General features: G+C 35.5%; 1 long non-coding RNA gene across 1 annotated transcript; it reads right to left on the bottom strand.

Moving 5' to 3' along the window:
• Positions 1–11,533: 11,533 nt before the first annotated feature.
• On the bottom strand, positions 11,534–18,751 carry LOC127076367 (uncharacterized). The gene is made up of 11 exons (XR_007786804.1): positions 18,638–18,751; positions 18,298–18,517; positions 17,784–17,883; positions 17,632–17,690; positions 17,480–17,543; positions 13,888–14,203; positions 12,513–13,714; positions 12,326–12,409; positions 12,083–12,243; positions 11,874–11,980; positions 11,534–11,787 (listed from the first exon to the last, which is right to left on the bottom strand). It is a non-coding gene; the product is annotated as an uncharacterized LOC127076367 (long non-coding RNA).
• Between the last annotated feature and the right edge of the window lie 642 nt (positions 18,752–19,393).

Genomic DNA, 19,393 nt, shown 5'->3' with positions numbered 1-19,393 from the left:
ATGAAGGTCATTACTTTGTTAGTTGTTTCTTCTTCATTCTCATCATCATATTCAGACAAAGTGATTGACAATCCCTTTTTTTTTCTTTAGAAAAGTAGGAAATTCAGCTTTAATGTGACCAAACCCTTCACATTCATGACATTAAACTCGTTTGCCTTGGTTTGATTTGTCTTCATATTTGCTTTTGCTCTAAGAACTGATGTCTGGCCTCTTGTCTTGGATATTTGACCTTTATTGTCTATCCATCCTTCTCAAGGATTTGTTAAACTTTCTTCCAATAAGTGATATAGCCTCTAATATGATTTCATTTTTATCTTTATCCTCTTTAGTGTTGGAACTAAAAGAAATGCTCTTGTTCTTCTTTTCGGATTTATCACTTATAGAAAACTTAAGTTTTTGCAAATAACTAATGAGTTCAGCAACTTTCATGATGGTTAAGTCTTGGGGTTCTTTAATAGATGTAATGTTCATGTCAAACTTCCTAGGAAGAGATCTTAGGATTTTTCTGACTAGATTTTCTTCATACATCTTCTCTCATAAGATAAATGAGGTGTTGGTAATGTCACGAAGTCTAATGTTAAAATCAAAGATGGATTCATCTTCTTTCATTCTCAAATTCTCAAACTGTGTTGTGAGAAGTTGCAGCCTTGACATGCACACTTTGGATGTGCCTTCATGAGAAGTCTTGAGAATATCCCAAGCTTCTTTATCTTCAGTACATGTTTTGATGATTCTGTATATGGTCTTGTCAACACCATTAAATATATCATTCAAGGCTTTGTTGTTTATAAGAGATTTATCGTCTTCATCTTTGGACCAATCAGCTTCAGGCTTCAAACTTGTTGTACCATCTTGAGAAGTAATCACATGATGTTTTCCACCTTTAATCACAACCTTTCAAGTTTTTTTGTCTATGGATTTGAGAAAGGCAACAATCTTAAGCACCTTAGGCCACAATGTCATTAAGACAGCCCCCAAGGGGTAAAAAGTTCAAGGATCCCTTAAGGGTGCTGAAGATAATTACAGAGAGACCCCTTTGGGGCACACATGCAAAAAAAAAGACACAGAGGGCATAATTAAGCCCTAAACTTATTGACCCTTTTGGAACCCATCATTCCTCGAGAATATTCTTAGATGATTAATGTTCCTCTTGGGAATTTCCTTCATCACCTTGTTAGCCATGTGCTCAGTCCAGACGGCCGCTTCGTGGGAAGCTCCACGCTCTATAAAAGGTGGGACCTCCTCCCCATCCACTAACTGGCCATCGTGGACCACTTTGAACAAGTTAGTTTGGCTTAGGTCCAACCAAGGGTAAAGGAAGGATATTTTCTAATTTACCCATTCTAAATATTGGTTAGAAGTTTCCACTAATTCGTCCTTCGGTGTGAATAACTCCCCTTCTAGTTTCTTATGAGAATTCAGGACCTCCTATAGAGACCCCTTCAAGCTTTTCTATGATGCATTGAAATCCTAGTGCCGCCTTTTTAAGTGTTGATTTCAAATCCTCCTTCTCTTTGAGAAAAGTTATTACTCTCTCTCTCTCTCTTGGCCCATCGAGATACTTCCCTTGGTCGGAGAGAGCTGGGATTTCAACTCGCCTACTAGTAGGCCTCTTAGCAGGTGAATCTCTGACAAGTTTGACAGCTTGAGGGGCAACATGCTATTGATAGCCTTGTAGTCTCTAGGGAGGTCCTCAGAGAATGGAAGGCGAGCTCCAGTAAATTTTATATCATCAAAGGTTGGGTAGATCCACAAATAACATTGAGCGAAAATCATCCTTTGTTAGCAAAGAGTGCCCATCTACCTTATTTTTTCTAGAGATCACTATCTGATCATCTTTTGAAACTTGATAAAAACTCCAAACTCTCTTTTGGATATTGGGTGTGGGTGTCATCATGGGCATGGTCCTCAACATGCCTTTTTCCTCTTTGGTCACTAGGCCGCTTGGGCGACTATTAGGGTTATCTTCTATCTCGCACTCATATATTTTCCTAGTCAGGTGTTCCTTTCTTTCAGGAAAAGGAATGGAATACATTTTATCTACAAAATAGTTTAAGATAAGCATAAGCAACATGGCGAGTGAATACTTTCAAAATAAAGGTTTCCATGACCATAAACTTAATCGTGTATTTATCTATCTAGCTTTCGTCTCCTGGGTCTAGAGCAATCATAGTGCCAGAACTCGTGACTTTGAATTCATCCAGAAAATGAACCACCTTCTTCTCAACAGAGGTGAGGTAGTCGAAGTTAACACTAGTGATTGTTACCAGATCCTCCGTCTAACCCATGGGGTGAGAGGTGTAGCACCTTAATCCCCGACTCGACAATTAATAAAATAAATTAAATAAAACTCCATGATCAGAGTGTCACACATGCTTCATCATAGAATAAGAATATCAAAATAACATAGTCAGTAAAACTCAGTAGCGAAAAATAATTAAGTTTGACATATAAGCTTATGCATCAGACGAACAACAAAACTTCAACATAGGCAACATGCTATTGATAGCCTTGTAGTCTCTAGGGAGGTCCTCAGAGAATGGAAGGCGAGCTCCAGTAAATTTTATATCATCAAAGGTTGGGTAGATCCACAAAGAACATTGAGCGAAAATCATCCTTTGTTAGCAAAGAGTGCCCATCTACCTTATTTTTTCTAGAGATCACTATCTGATCATCTTTCGAAACTTGATAAAAACTCCAAACTTTCTTTTGGATATTGGGTGTGGGTGTCATCATGGGCATGGTCCTCAACATGCTTTTTTCCTCTTTGGTCACTAGGCCGCTTGGGCGACTCTTAGGGTTATCTTCTATCTCGCACTCATATATTTTCCTAGTCAGGTGTTCCTTTCTTTCAGGAAAAGGAATGGAATACATTTTATCTACAAAAGAGTTTAAGATAAGCATAAGCAACACGGCGAGTGAATACTTTCAAAATAAAGGTTTCCATGACCATAAACTTAATCGTGTATTTATCTATCTAGCTTTCGTCTCCTGGGTCTAGAGCAATCATAGTGCCAGAACTCGTGACTTTGAATTCATCCAGAAAATGAACCACCTTCTTCTCAACAGAGGTGGGGTAGTCGAAGTTAACACTAGTGATCGTTACCAGATCCTCCGTCTAACCCATGGGGTGAGAGGTGTAGCACATTAATCCCCGACTCGACAATTAATAAAATAAATTAAATAAAACTCCATGATCAGAGTGTCACACATGCTTCATCATAGCATAAGAATATCAAAATAACATAGTCAGTAAAACTCAGTAGCGAAAAATAATTAAGTTTGACATATAAGCTTATGCATCAGACGAACAACAAAACTTCAACATAGGCAAGGCATAAAACAAGTAAAAAGCAAACAACCCATCCTTGATTCTACATATCAGAGCGACTCTTCTAAGACTCAAAGATAAATAGCTAAAGAGACATCTACTATGTCCTCTAACTCAAGCAACTACTCTTGTATCTGATTGTATGTACTCCAAATGAGCACATATGCCATAACAACAAAAGGGATGATAATATGCTCAAATAATATAACGGTGCAATACATAAAAAGGGCAGATCACAAACATCTACATCATTAAATCACAACAACATTATGTATTCATCATTCCCCATGCATCAACAATCATTTATTCATCATCGATTACTCATACAATCATCAAATCCAACACACTTCACAGATATTACACATCACATCATTAATATAAGTTCATTCACAATGCATGTATATATGCAGTGTGACACGACCTCAACTCTACATGCAAATGCGGTACCGAATAATTGTACATTAGAGGTATGTCATTGATATCTCCCACTTTTTCCTGATCCCATTGATGGACCAGAGCATAGCAAAGTGTTACTGATTTAACCATTAAATAAGCAACACTTCACCACTCTTATTATACGAGAGTTGGCTACTCGCTCTCGATCCCACCATTGGATCAAAGCACGTCAAAATAGTTACTTATTCTGCCATTGATAGTTAGAGATCTTGTAAAGAAAAATGACATTGTTGTTGAGTACATTGGTACTAGTTTCATTCTAGTTGATCACCTAACTAAGGGACTTAGGCCCATTGTGTCCAAAAAACATGTTGAGAGCATGGGCATTGTGAGTTCTTTTGATGTACTTGGTTAGTGTGAGTTTGTTCTTTATGTCATTTTCTTATCATGTTGTATTTTATTTTGGACACTTTCAGTGTTGAATTGTCAAGTACTTTCTATTTTAAGTAATTGATATTGCAATGAATATTGTTATTATTATTTGTCATTGTTTATTTATATGTCAATTGTTAAAATTGGGACTCAATGTCATTGGGACCATCGTGCCTATGATTGACATAAGTTTGGAGTTCGAGACATGATTATAATTTTGAGCTCGGCCTCTTCGGGACCACTATACCGATGATCGATGCCATATTGAAGTTGGGGTATGATTTTAAATTTGGCGTTGTTGAGACCACTATGCCGGTGGTCGACACCATATTTGAGTTGAGGTGTTATGGTTTGTAAAATCATGCAATTTCTTTGACTTTAATGCATTTGAGAGAAATTGTTAAGGACTGACAAAGAAAATAGCAGTTGGCTATTGGATCACATTGACATGTTATTTTCTTGTCACACTCTACACTGATGACTAGTTGACAGGTTCTGTAGTATTTGTAACCACATAAGATTTTATGTCAATGAAGGATATAACAATTGTCGTGATTCAATACTGCTTGACTTTTGTTTGATGGAGTCATATTCAGACAATGAACCTGAAATCATGCATTTCCTTAAAATGCGGCCGCATTTTAAGCCGCATTTTAAGGAAATTAGTCATTAAGCCGAGAGTCATTTTCAAAATGTGTTTTAAAAATTAAAATCACACGATTGATTTTGCCCAAGTGGGAGAATGTTAGATTTATCTAATATTTTATGGGCTACAATCAATTGTTATTTAGTTTGCAAAAAAATAGATTAATAGTGATTCTGATAGAGGTGCATAAATAAGTCATTTTATTGATTAAGTGATCTTTTTAATTAAAAGCTTAGTATCTGAAACCTGATTGGTGTGGGAAAAAGTGTGATCTTTAAACTTTGTCTCATAATAGGTAGGGACTAAGGTTATATATATTATATGGTTAAGTCTCATATGTAATTTAAAATTCAGAAACAAAACGGACGGCTCTGCAGCTTGTCCCGTTGAGAATTGTGAACGGAATGTGAGATATAGAGGAAGATCTGATAATTCATTTTTTCAGGATTTCGAATCAAGATGACAAATTCAACAATCCTTATTCTTAAGTCATATCTACAACAAATAAATATTTATGTTCTATTTTCATATAATTGTTCAATAAATTTTCCTTTTACATTACTTTCTTAATTACTAGAATTATATACGTATCATCACGAGATTTTTTGAAAAAAAATGTGTATGTTATAATGTTCAATTTTTTTTAATTATTATCTATTTCAACGTGTATATATATTTCATAGATATTGATTTTTATGATTATTTACACATTAGATTAGTGAAAGTTCTTATGTTATATTCAATATTGAGCTTCAAGTTCCAACCCTATCTTAGAAAAATGCTTTTTTTTATTTAACAGGTCTTCTTTGAATAAAGATAATGATTTGACTAGTTATGGGACTTTTTTAGACGTGGATGTTCTTCGAGAGAAGGAAAATATTATCTTGTACCCCTACAGTTAGCCTCATACCCCTATAATTTTTTAAAAATTCTCATTCTACCCTTAATTGGTTTTAACCAATTTACCATTTCATTTTTACCATTCAGTTGAAAATTTCAGAAATTACACGTTTCACACCCCTCGCACCGGAACTCCTGCAAAAAGACTTTCGGTATGTATTTTTCCCAAACCGGAAGACTTCAAAAATGACATCCAGAACACACAAAGCAATGAACCGGAAGACTTCACGAAAGAGTTCCGGTTCAATCAGAAAGAAGTTACAAACCGGAACACTTCTTGAAAGAGTTCCGGTAAACAAATTTACACATACCGGAACTCTTTGAAGAAGTGTTCCGGTTTGTGTAATATGTGTTCCGGAACTCTTTCAAGAAGTGTTCCGGTTTGCTTTTTTTTTTTAATCTGTTTTTTATTTTGCAGGAATGGAAAATCTTCCCCAAATATGTGTAGATACTACTGATGCGTTTATAACGACTGAAAGATTTGGTACACGAGAAGAGGTTATCAGATGGATTAAAGAGGTTGGAATCGATAATAAAGTAATTGTTATTATCAGTCGTTCAGATACTGAAACAAGGAAGAGAGGGAGAAGTAACAAATTAATATTTGGTTGTGATAAAGGTGGGAAACACAAGAGGACTGATAGTGGTACCCAAAGTGCGTCCAAGAAATGTGGATGCCCATTTAAAATCAGGTCGACTCCGGCGAAAGATGGATCTGGTTGGAAGATTGATGTAAAATATGGGTTACATAATCATGGTTTACCTGATATATTAGAAGGTCATTCGTTTATTGGTAGGTTGACCACAAATGAGAAGCAACATGTCGCTGATTTGACAAAGAGACATGTACCACCTAGACACATATTGCTTTCCTTGCAAGACCGAGATCCTGAGAATGTCACTCGGATTACGAAAGTATACAAGCATAAGAGTGTGATACAAAAAGAGATAAGAGGTCCTAGGAGTGAGATACAACATTTGTTTAAGCTTATTGAGGATGCAGGCTATGTCTATTGGAGTAGAAAAAGGGATGACTCGGAAGTGGTGAGAGGGATATTTTGGGCACATCCTGATTCAGTTAAGTTGTTGAATATTTTTCCGATTGTGTTAGTTATGGATAGCACCTACAAGACAAACAAATATAGACAACCTTTGTTTGAAATTGTTGGCATGACATCGACCGAGTTGACTTTTGCTGTTGCATTTGCGTATATGGAGTCTGAGCAGACAGAGAATTTTTGCTGGGTATTGGAGAAACTAAAAGAGTTGCTTGTGAAGAAAGACATGTGTCCACACGTGATTTTGACAGATAGAGATCTTGCTTTGATGAAAGCAATTGAAATTGTGTTTCCCAGGTCGATTAATTTGCTATGTAGATTTCACATTAATAAAAACGTTGGTGCCAAATGCAAACAACATGTGGTGAATGACCTGCAAAAGACGATAGACACATTATGGATGGAAGTTGTTTGGGCTAGTGATGAGGTTGAGTATGGTCAACGGTTGCATCAACTTGAGCAAGCATGTGTTGATTATAGTGGATTTATTAATTATGTGAAAGACACATGGTTGACTCCACATAGGCATAGATTTGTTGGAGCATGGATTAATCGAGTGCTACATTTGGGTAACAATGACTAATCGGTACGTCTTATAATTTTTTAAGTGTTATTTTTATATGTGATATTATTTCTATGTATTTTTTATGTGTTATTTTCAATATTTTTAGGGTTGAATCTGCTCATTGGAAGTTAAAGCAGATGTTAGGAAACAGTATAGGTGACATGGTCAAATGTTGGGAAGCCATGAATAACAACTTGAGGTTACAACTGGGAAACATTAGAGCTTCTTTTCAAAAGAGTTTTTACGAAGTTGAGCACACGCACATAAGTCCCTTTTATGGTTATTTGCGTGGTTCCGTATCTCGAGCTGCTTTGAGACGTATTGGTAAAGAGTTATTGAGAGTTGATTATGTTGGAACTAACAGGAAAATATGTGGTTGTACTCTTAGAACATCTTATGGGTTACCTTGTGCTTGTGAGTTAGGAAGATACACACTAGTTGGTATACTGATACCCATTGATGTTGTTCATGTTCATTGGAGGAAACTAACTATGGAAGTTGAGTTAGAGGTAGGTGAAGATGATGGATCAGAGGTGGATATGACTTGTGCAATGGATGAATTGTGGAGACGATTTAGGTCATTAGATGTTATTGAGAAAAAGGCATTAAAGAGTAGGGTATGTGAACTAGCATACCCAACAATGACTCCATTGTGTCCACCACCTGAGAAACTAAAAACCAAAGGAGGAGTGAAGAAGAAAGGGAAAAAACCAGCAGAATATGATGTTTATAGGGACCCTTCGTATCATGAGTATGTTGATAAGGCATCTCAATCTTCACAAAGGCAATCTCAACCATCACAGACTTCGAAGAAGTTAAAATTATCAAAGAAGCAACCACAATTCATTCTTCAATTTCCTAATCATATTAGGTCATACATTGAAGATGTAGTTAATGTTGAATCAGATGGTAATTGTGGATTTAGAGTCATTGCATCATTGCATGGATATGGTGAAGATGGTTGGCCAATGGTTCGCAGAGAGTTGGGGTTGGAAATAATAGACAAGGATAGGTCAACTTTGTATGACAAGTTATTTTCTAATCGGTTGTCAGAAGTGAGAGAGTCTTTGATGATAGAATCCTTTGGTTCACAGCCACCTGAAAAATGGTTGAGTCTACCAGATATGGGTTACTTGATAGCGAATCGCTATAATGTTGTACTTGTTTGTTTAGGCAATTTGTGCATGACTTTCTTTCCGATGACAAGTTCACATTCACCAAATGTCTCTATTTATTGCATTGGTTTTGTTAACCACAATCATTGGGTTCAGGTACGTATTTTGTATGACAAGTTATGTTATATGCCTTAATATTTTAATTATTTCACTTAATTATTTCACTTAATATTTTATATGACTAAATATTTTAATTATTTTACTTTATTAGGTTAACATGAAATAGGGGTTTCCATTGCCACCGGTCACATTAGATTGGAGGAAATATCGTTCTCATACAGCAACTACTTGGATGTTAGGATTTGCAGGACGTATGCAACATTGGTAATTACTTACACTTGTATTAGCATGAATATGTACTCAAAACATAAATATGTAATCAAAACATGAATTTTATATTATGTCTATTATATTCAGTTCTAAAACTTAATACATAAATCAATGTGAACGAGAAATATGCAAAGCTTCAAATAAATCAGCAAACTGTGGATCTTCCTCTTCGGCATTAACCTGTCTTAGATAGCGATGAATCAATGTAGATACACGAGCCCAATCAGGATCAGATGGTCCGACATCATATACAGGAACTGGTACCTCTCTTGGATCGTCACGATGGGGAGGGACCAACCGTGGATGCGAAACACAATAATACCACTCCAGATAACCATCTTCTACATCAGATGGAGTGGTGGCCATGGTAGATGGACCGATCACAGCGATAACACTCTGATGGTAACTAATCCAATCAACATCAATATTCGTCGCCATCATACAATCAAGAGGTGGGGATGGAACATACTGCCTATACCCGAACTGACGTAAACATCTATCAGGAAAGTATGGAACAACTGTTTCACCCCACTTCAAACAGCCCCTATAGAGACATATCTCATCAAATAGATGTCATGCTCTATGATCCTCAAATGGACGCCATATGACGTCGATAGGTGTCAGCTCGTCCAAAATAGGTCGTAAATCACCAACCTTCAGGACTCCTTGCCTATACGACCATCTCATCGCTCGGGGAAGACCACAGTTATCAGCTAGTTTCCAATTCTCCCCTCTTTTTCCAACAGTTGGAAAGTATTCGTGAATCCAGCACTGTTACAAAATACAAACATAATAAATAAAATAAATTAAGTTAACATATTTTAAAAAATGAATCCAATACTAATAAACAAAATTAAATTATATACCTGTAGGAGAGTAGGATATCCACCGAGCTGCTTGCAACTGTACATGGACGCATCTCCAAGATATCTGTATAGGGTAACTAGTGCAGCTGCTCCCCAACTATATCCTGAACATCTATCCAAGTCTGTAAACAGGAGGAGGTATCGTGCCTCTACAAGTGTAAAGGTTTTATCGGCAAATATGGTGGAACCCACCAACATCAACAGATATGCTCTGGTCGCATATGCCCAGCTGGAAGCAGCTATATGTTGTACGAATAAATCGTATAACCACTCCAACTTGTAATACGAACCCCTGCAGCTACAGACATGCGACTGTGCCTCACCCTGTGACACTCCTAAGTAGTCAACAGCAAGTTCAACAGCTACCTCTTCCGTCACATCCTGAGGACTCCAGAAGATACCCCTGATGGGCAAGTGAAGCAGACATGAGACATCATCCAAAGTAATGCTCATTTCACCAAACGACATGTGAAATGAAGATGTCTCTAGATGCCATCTTTCCACAAATGCAGAGACAAGATTTGTGTCTATCTTGTTCATACTGGTTCTCTGAAGTGAAGATAAACCAGATCTAGATACCTAACTTTCCATCTGTGGTGGAAGAGCCAATGGAACCCTAGATGTCAACTTCAGTCCATGTCCAGCAACCTTCAACTCTTTCTTTAGACCTCTTTCCTAAAAACAATTAAAACATATATTAGAAAACACAATATAAAATATTCAACTATTATTCATTTTCAAATATGTCCCGTTTATTTACCTCACCGAACCATAAATGTCGAGCAACATGATGCTCGTACTTCACCAAAAGAGACGTATCGTACGGCCCTCCTGGATATCCAGCCGGCTCAGCTGCAAATGAAGATATGCCCCGGTCTAACGTGCGGACTGGAATCCTACCATCTGCACCTCGTCTTCGAACCACTGCAAAAATAAAATTTAAAAAAATTATTAAAAATTATAAAATAAAATAAAAACGCACCGGGACACTTCAAAGAAGAGTTCCGGTGAATTAAAAAAAAGGATGACTACCGGAACACTTTTTAAAAGAGTTCCGGTTTAGATCATCCAAACCGGAAGTCTTTAAGAAAGACTTCCGGTATACAACAAACCAAACCGGAAGACTTTCTAAAAGACTTCCGGTTCAATGCCCCCAAAAGGCAACAAACCAGAACTCTTTAGACATGCGTTCTGGTATACATTACGTGAACCGGAAGACTTACTCTGAGTGTTCCGGTTTACAATGCCAAAAAATGAAAAATTTGGTTTCCGGAAGTCTTCAGACGAAAATGGTAAAAAAAACTTAGAAATGAAAAATATACCCTATTTATATGAGGGTATTTTGGTCCAAAAAAATTAAATGTAGAGATGTGGGTACAATTGTATGGGTACGGGTAAAGTTTTCCATGACAATTTCCACTCTATAGATTATGTAGTATATAGTACTTTTTCAAACATAAATGTCAATTTCTTTTAATTGTAGTGGTCCACAAACGTTCCATCAACCAATATGAAACTTGCATAGGAAAGTCATGACTAGGGTTGGACAACGGACCGGGTTGGGCGGTTTCGGGCCTAAAAGCCTCACCCATCCTAACCCGCGGTTAAGCCATATAAGCCCATTTTCGCCCATTTTTATAATCGGTTTGGACGGGTTGGGTTAGGACGGGTTGCGGGTTATGCAATCAGTTTAATCGGTTTTATTGGGTTGATATTATTTTGAGCCCAATAATACATTTTGATAATATTTTGAGCTACAAATTACTACAATTTAGATTCAAAATAAATTCAAAGTATCAAAAACTTCAATCCAAAATAACAACTGTTATGCTACTTCCACACAGACCTTAAAAAGAAATTAATAAATTACAACCACTGTATCATATACAAAAACTCAAAATACATGAGAAACAAGAGAACTTTTGAAAGTATATCAAACAGTTGACTGTCCATATTACATCTGCACATGATTGGTTCATTCAGATGTCTCATTGAAAAAGTAAAAGAGGACGAAGCATCCATTGACGCTTGACGAAAGAGTTCTTCAATAGCTCGAGGAATAATCCATAACTGCTCATTTGTGCCATCCTAAAATTAATCATATACAATCAGAAACCACAACATACATTGGATAACATTAATTAGCAGATGAACACAATTTTGACATCACTGACCATGGTGAATGTCTTGCCTGTGCCGGTTTGACCATAAGCGAAAATGCACACATTGTGCCCGTCCATTGCAGATCTTAGAATTGGCTCCACTTCAACAAAAACACTTTCTACAGATGTTCATACAATGGTAAACACAGTAAAATTTGGTACAAATATCAAATAATTAAAATTAGGTAACACAACAAAATGGAATTTGATAGAGTACTAACCTTGAGTTGTATCTTGATGAAAAACCTTATCAAACGCATACTCTTTCCTTGTCCCACCAAACTTAACTCGAACTCTCTTTGATTCAGCTGATACAGGTTCATAATTTCTTCTCTTCTCTTTCGAAAGATTCGGTCGAATCCTACAAAACAGTTAATGCTCCCTGAATAACAAAATGAAAATTTTCAACCCTCTAATAAAAATAACATATTAACATATAATAGAAACCCCAATTAAGACTCTACCTTTGATATCCAATATCTTACTCAATGCTTGTCTCCTCTTTCCATCCACTACTCTCTGCTTCAGCCTCAGTTCCTCAACCTCTCCTGCATAAAACAAAACAAAATCAGCAACATTTATTTCACTTTCACATATTTAATTCAACAAAAACCAAAAAAGGAAATAAAAAGATTTCTAATTTATCTATACTTTGTAAATTGGATATCAAGTGTTGAATCTCGTTGTTTTGTTGCTTAGGAACAACAGCCACATCAGTGTAAACTTTTGAAACCGGTAATAACCCTTCAACTAAATCAGAGTTTGAAACCTGAGTTTCAGTTTCTGAAGGCAGCAGCTGAGTCTGGTCTTCTCCATTAGAAAGCAACATATTTCCACTCACAAGTAAGACAATTCTTGTTGAGTTTAAGATAATAGTCATGCGTTCAACTAGTTATGCTTTTGTAACGGATTTGTAACGACTTACAGCTTCCATAAGTTGCTTCACTTCAGTCTCGGACAGTCTTGATCCAATTCGAGCCAAACCTGTAATGGAGAAATACCCCAAAAAGATAAGCCAGAACATGTAACTCATAGAATGTTCAGAGTACTCATGCACATGATGAAAAACAAAACATGTTGTAATCATCTAAGATTCCAGAATGACAGCAGTATCCGTAAAGTTTACGTTCAATATGCCAGTTCTTTTATGCCAACACAATAGACTGGTCTGAATGTGTTAATCTTTGGTGCATGTTTATACCAAAGAAAACTATACGAGAAAAGAGAATTAAGCAGGCTTATAATCTTTGAAACAACCTGCTTAAATTTATCAATAATTGCAATTGTGCATAGGGTAATAACTAACAAATTAATTCTTTAGACATAAATTTGGCAGGCAAATTGTGGTGGCACTAATGTGGAATCAGCACTAAAACCATGTATTTGATTTGTGTCTAGATCAAATTTAAGTAGTGAGTGATATTTGGAGCTGCTGGCCTGCTGATGTTGTCAATTAGAAGCTGCAACATGTAGAAGGTAGATATAAACAGCATTTTAAGATGAAAAAAAGGAAAGACAGAAAACAAACAAATGCAAGGAGTGAAGACGAACTTGCAGAATAAGAATGCCCGGATCATCATTGTTATTATTATTATTATTATTTTCAACATAATTGAAGTATGTTGAGCATCTTCTTCCTTTTGTTGAGCCTACAGAGAATGTGATACAACTATTACCAGCTCATGATATTGAAAATATTGTAACTTACTCACATGACCAACCTATTGTTCAGCCAAAACAATGCATACCAAGCATTTCATGCGATCAATTTCAATGTTTAAATTCTGGATTGTAGTCTCGGGCATTTTTTCTCTCCTCAAGGCTCCAACCAAAGCAGCTTTCATGCGTTTAATCTGCCAGATATAACAGCTCAAACTATTAGTGAGGCTTACCGTGATGATCATTATAATTATTGCATAAAATCCCTTGACAATCTTATACAATTCATGATTGGATAAAGTTCCCTGATAATCTCACATGACTACTCATAATACAATACCCTCACCATTACTGACATATGACGTACCTCTTTGTTTGGAGTATGCAGCTTGCCATCTGCCGTCGTTCTTTCTCCCATAGAATCGTGTTCTTCTGATGCTTCGCTCAACCTGCAACTATCAGAATTTGGCTCCAAATTTGATACCAGTGGTGGAAAAACTTTATTCTTTGTCAGAAAGGATAGTTGACCCTGCTCCAGTTCAGTATATATAAGTCATTCCTATGATTTAGTATGAATTGTGAAAACATCAATAATTTTGAAACTCTTATTCCAATGCCTTCAGCTGTTGGATTTGCCACTGCAGTGCACTTATGTCACCAAAAGCATCTTCATTCACTTCTGCCTTTGAAGAGTTAGAGGAAAAATCAATTAATTCATAAATTATGTCAATTAAAAAATGTTTAAAACATAGTATGCATTTATATAGGCCAGTACATTGTTTTGAATAAGCTTGGCTCGCTGGGCAAATTTCAGAGTGCTTAGTGTTTCGTTAGCAGAGCTGCATGGGAAGAATAACCAATATTAGTGATAAAAGAAACAAAGAATGGTAAAGAAGGTTAAAATTTCAAGCAATGAATTATACAAACCAAATGGATGGGCTGACATTTGCAATGATCATTGTTTTTGAGTTCCCACCTAGAGAATCCTGCACATACATTTTTGGGAGTAAAGTAATGTTACTACATAGAATAATGCACTAAACGGTACGCAACATTCATCACATTTTGTAGAACTGTACCTAGAGAAGAAATGTAAGCCTTGAATCTCTGTAGGGAACATGTCTAGGCTTGCCATGGGCTAAGTCGACCAATGTCATTATGACCAAGCTAAGGACATGGAAAAACAAAATAACAGTCACTCATTAATAATCATGTATTCTTCATTTGGTGTTTAGTAACATTCAACTGCAACATATTTGATTGAAAGTAAATTAAAGAATAGGTCTTTGATAATTAGCTACCCAAGAGTTGACAATGATTTATTTATATTTGCAGCTTCTTTCAGACGTTCATTGTCGGCTCCATAGCTTTTCTGCCTAGATGAATGTGCAAGTTAACACGTGTTTAAAAAAAACAGCAATATATAAAGAATATGTTCATTGTAGTTACCTTTCAGAGTCAGCCAGATCTACCAAATTTAACCTTGCAAACCTAATGTGAGTTATAGAATCTTTCTCCCATTGGCTTTCAATATTAACCTTGAAAACACTGTAGAATCTTTCTGATGCTTCACTCAACCTGCAACTATTAGAATCTTTCTCTCATTTTCTTAGTTGCCACTTCATTTTCCTTCCTTCAATTCTCTCTATCACTAAATCATTGCTTCATTAAACAAACTTGAAAACTCACAAATGGGAAGACACTCTTGCTGCTACAAGTAGAAGCTTAGGAAGGGACTATGGTCACCAGAAGAAGATGAAAAATTACTAAGGCATATAACAAAATATGGCCATGGATGTTGGAGTTTTGTGCCTAAACAAGCAGGTAAATTTAATTATTCAATTAAATCAAAATTATTATATAGTTATAATAAAGTGAAAAATTCTTAATTTAATTCATCTATTTTCAACTCAATATCAGATAACATAGCAGGAAAAAAAACTGACATAAAACTCAATATTTCTAATATAAACCAAAAAAGAAACCGACATAAAACTCAATATTTCAAACAACTAACAAAGCATAATGTATAGTAGCTTATGTTGCGGGAAAGAGATGAAGGAACAGAGTGAAAACAGAGCAAAATCATGAGTTGTGTCTTTACCTAAGTTCCAAAAATCACGGTTCATGCAGGGGTAGCAAAAGTCACATTCCAGTTTCCAAAGATCAACCCAAAGTAATCAAATATTATGCACAAATCAAGTTTTTAAGTTAGAGAATTAGAGAGAACAAACAGATTCGTCGAAACAACAACAATATAAGCAAAAAAACACAAACTCTAATCACCTGTAGAGTGAGAGAACTGGTCCAAAGCCTTTAATCACCTGTAACAACAACAATCATCATAAACCCTAAATTAAAAACCTTAGATTCAGAAACCCTAATTAAAAAATCCTAACTAAGAGTTATTTAACGGAGAGTGTGTGAAACTAAGAGTTACTAACTGGAATGAAAGAGTGAAAGATCTGGAACGGGTGGAGTGAGGGGAGTGAAAGATCTGGAACGGTGGAGTGAAGGAACGAGAGAGGGAGAGAATGTGGAAAGGAAAAACGAGAGTGAGAGAAGTGAGATGAAGAGAAATGACAAAACGTTGTGTTTCGTAGATGGGCGGGTCTGGGTACCCGTGGGTCCATTTTTGGTGCCCGACCCGTTCGTTTGAACCCCCTGTAACCCGGTTAACCCGTTGGCCCGATCCAACTCGCCCAAATTCTTTTTTTTTTCGGGTTTTACCGGGTTGGGCCGGGTGGGCGGTTTATGTCCACCCCTAGTCATGACATTATAATATTAAATGAAAAAAAAGAATATAATTTATAAACTCATGAGATGGGATGTTATGATGCATTTCATGAAACATAATAATTCAACTTTTATTAATATTAGTATTTGAAAAATATCATTTTCATGAGTTTGTTTTAACACAACAATGAAGTGTTTAACTTATATCAGAAAAAAAATGCATGAGTTTAACTTATATAAAAAAAATGTATGTGAAATCTACTTCAAGTGACAAATATTAATATTGTTAAAAAACACCATCATCTAAAATTTAACAGATATATGTGGAAGGAAAGGCTACATTTTTGTCGCTTTTTACACTAAGAATGTTTCAAAATTAAACTATTTACTTAGTTATGTTTTCATTTATTTGTCATTTAATAATTGAGTTTTTACTTCTTTTTTTTTAATATATTGATCGGTGTACATGGATCATAAATCAAACCAAATTGAACCATATATATGGTTCGGTTTGGATCTTAAAACCATTTTCATTAAACTAATTTATTTTCTTAAAATCGGTTTATAAATGAATCGGTTCGGTTTTAAATCGATTTTTAAAAAAAATCGTTAAAAAAAACAGTGGGATAGTTTGAGATTAAATTCAATTTTTAAGAGGAGTCGCCAATTGAATTGGCGCCTCCTCCTAAAAGTGAGGTAGTTTGAGATTTTTTTTTAAAACAAAAAATATTTTAGAAATTTCCTTTAAAATGTGGGTTATTTTTTGTAAAAAATTCTTTACCGGGTCCTAATCTAGTTCTTCCTTTATTTGTTTACATGAATGTACACCTAATATTATGTTTAGTGTCTGTATTTGTGCTAAATTCCAAGCTTCCTCTATATCATCGTATTTTAAGATCATTAAAGGTATTTTAAGGTATATAAAGGAGACTTCAAATCATGGTGTTCAGTGAATTTAGTTTGATAGACTAATGTGACTTTGTTTTCCCAAATTCACATCGTATTTTAAGATCATTAGTATGAATTGTGAAAACATCAATAATTTTGAAACTCTTATTCCAATGCCTTCAGCTGTTGGATTTGCCACTGCAGTGCACTTATGTCACCAAAAGCATCTTCATTCACTTCTGCCTTTGAAGAGTTAGAGGAAAAATCAATTAATTCATAAATTATGTCAATTAAAAAATGTTTAAAACATAGTATGCATTTATACAGGCCAGTACATTGTTTTGAATGAGCTTGGCTCGCTGGGCAAATTTCAGAGTGCTTAGTGTTTCGTTAGCAGAGCTGCATGGGAAGAATAACCAATATTAGTGATAAAAGAAACAAAGAATGGTAAAGAAGGTCAAAATTTCAAGCAATGAATTATACAAACCAAATGGATGGGCTGACATTTGCAATGATCATTGTTTTTGAGTTCCCACCTAGAGAATCCTGCACATACATTTTTGGGAGTAAAGTAATGTTACTACATAGAATAATGCACTAAACGGTATGCAACATTCATCACATTTTGTAGAACTGTACCTAGAGAAGAAATGTAAGTCTTGAATCTCTGTAGGGAACATGTCTAGGCTTGCCATGGGCTAAGTCGACCAATGTCATTATGACCAAGCTAAGGAAGGGACTATGGTCACCAGAAGAAGATGAAAAATTACTAAGGCATATAACAAAATATGGCCATGGATGTTGGAAAAATTACTTAAGGCATATAACAAAATATGGCCATGGATGTTGGAGTTTTGTGCCTAAACAAGCATGTAAATTTAATTATTCAATTAAATCAAAATTATTATATAGTTATAATAAAGTGAAAAATTCTTAATTTAATTCATCTATTTTCAACTCAATATCAGATAACATAGCAGGAAAAAAAAACTGACATAAAACTCAATATTTCTAACATAAACCAAAAAAGAAACCGACATAAAACTCAATATTTCAAACAACTAACAAAGCATAATGTATAGTAGCTTATGTTGCGGGAAAGAGATGAAGGAACAGAGTGAAAACAGAGCAAAATCATGAGTTGTGTCTTTACCTAAGTTCCAAAAATCACGGTTCATGCAGGGGTAGCAAAAGTCACATTCCAGTTTCCAAAGATCAACCCAAAGTAATCAAATATTATGCACAAATCAAGTTTTTAAGTTAGAGAGTTAGAGAGAACAAACAGATTCGTCGAAACAACAACAATATAAGCAAAAAAACACAAACTCTAATCACTTGTAGAGTGAGAGAACTGGTCCAAAGCCTTTAATCACCTGTAACAACAACAATCATCATAAACCCTAAATTAAAAACCTTAGATTCAGAAACCCTAATTAAAAAATCATAACTAAGAGTGATTTAACGGAGAGTGTGTGAAACTAAGAGTTACTAACTGGAATGAAAGAGTGAAAGATCTGGAACGGGTGGAGTGAGGGGAGTGAAAGATCTGGAACGGTGGAGTGAAGGAACGAGAGAGTGAGAGAATGTGGAAAGGAAAAACGAGAGTGAGAGAAGTGAGATGAAGAGAAATGACAAAACGTTGTGTTTCGTAGATGGGCGGGTCTGGGTACCCATGGGTCCATTTTTGGTGCCCGACCCGTTCGTTTGAACCCCCTGTAACCCGGTTTGGTAACCCGGTTGACCCGTTGGCCCGATCCAACTCGCCCAAATTCTTTTTTTTTTCGGGTTTTACCGGGTTGGGCCGGGTTGGCGGTTTATGTCCACCCCTAATCATGACATTATAATATTAAATGAAAAAAAAGAATATAATTTATAAACTCATGAGATGGGATGTTATGATGCATTTCATGAAACATAATAATTCAACTTTTATTAATATTAGTATTTGAAAAATATCATTTTCATGAGTTTGTTTTAACACAACAATGAAGTGTTTAACTTATATCAAAAAAAAAATGCATGAGTTTAACTTATATAAAAAAAATGTACGTGAAATCTACTTCAAGTGACAAATATTAATATTGTTAAAAAACACCATCATCTAAAATTTAACAGATATATGTGGAAGGAAAGGCTACATTTTTGTCGCTTTTTACACTAAAAATGTTTTAAAATTAAACTATTTACTTAGTTATGTTTTCATTTATTTGTCATTTAATAATTGAGTTTTTACTTTTTTTTTTTTAATA

The sequence above is a fragment of the Lathyrus oleraceus genome, chromosome 4 (assembly GCF_024323335.1).
Source record: "Lathyrus oleraceus cultivar Zhongwan6 chromosome 4, CAAS_Psat_ZW6_1.0, whole genome shotgun sequence".
In the NCBI taxonomy this organism is placed as follows: Eukaryota; Viridiplantae; Streptophyta; class Magnoliopsida; order Fabales; family Fabaceae; genus Lathyrus; species Lathyrus oleraceus.
The sequence above is the reverse complement of the archived record's forward strand: the minus strand, read 5'-3'. Positions and strand labels throughout refer to the sequence as shown.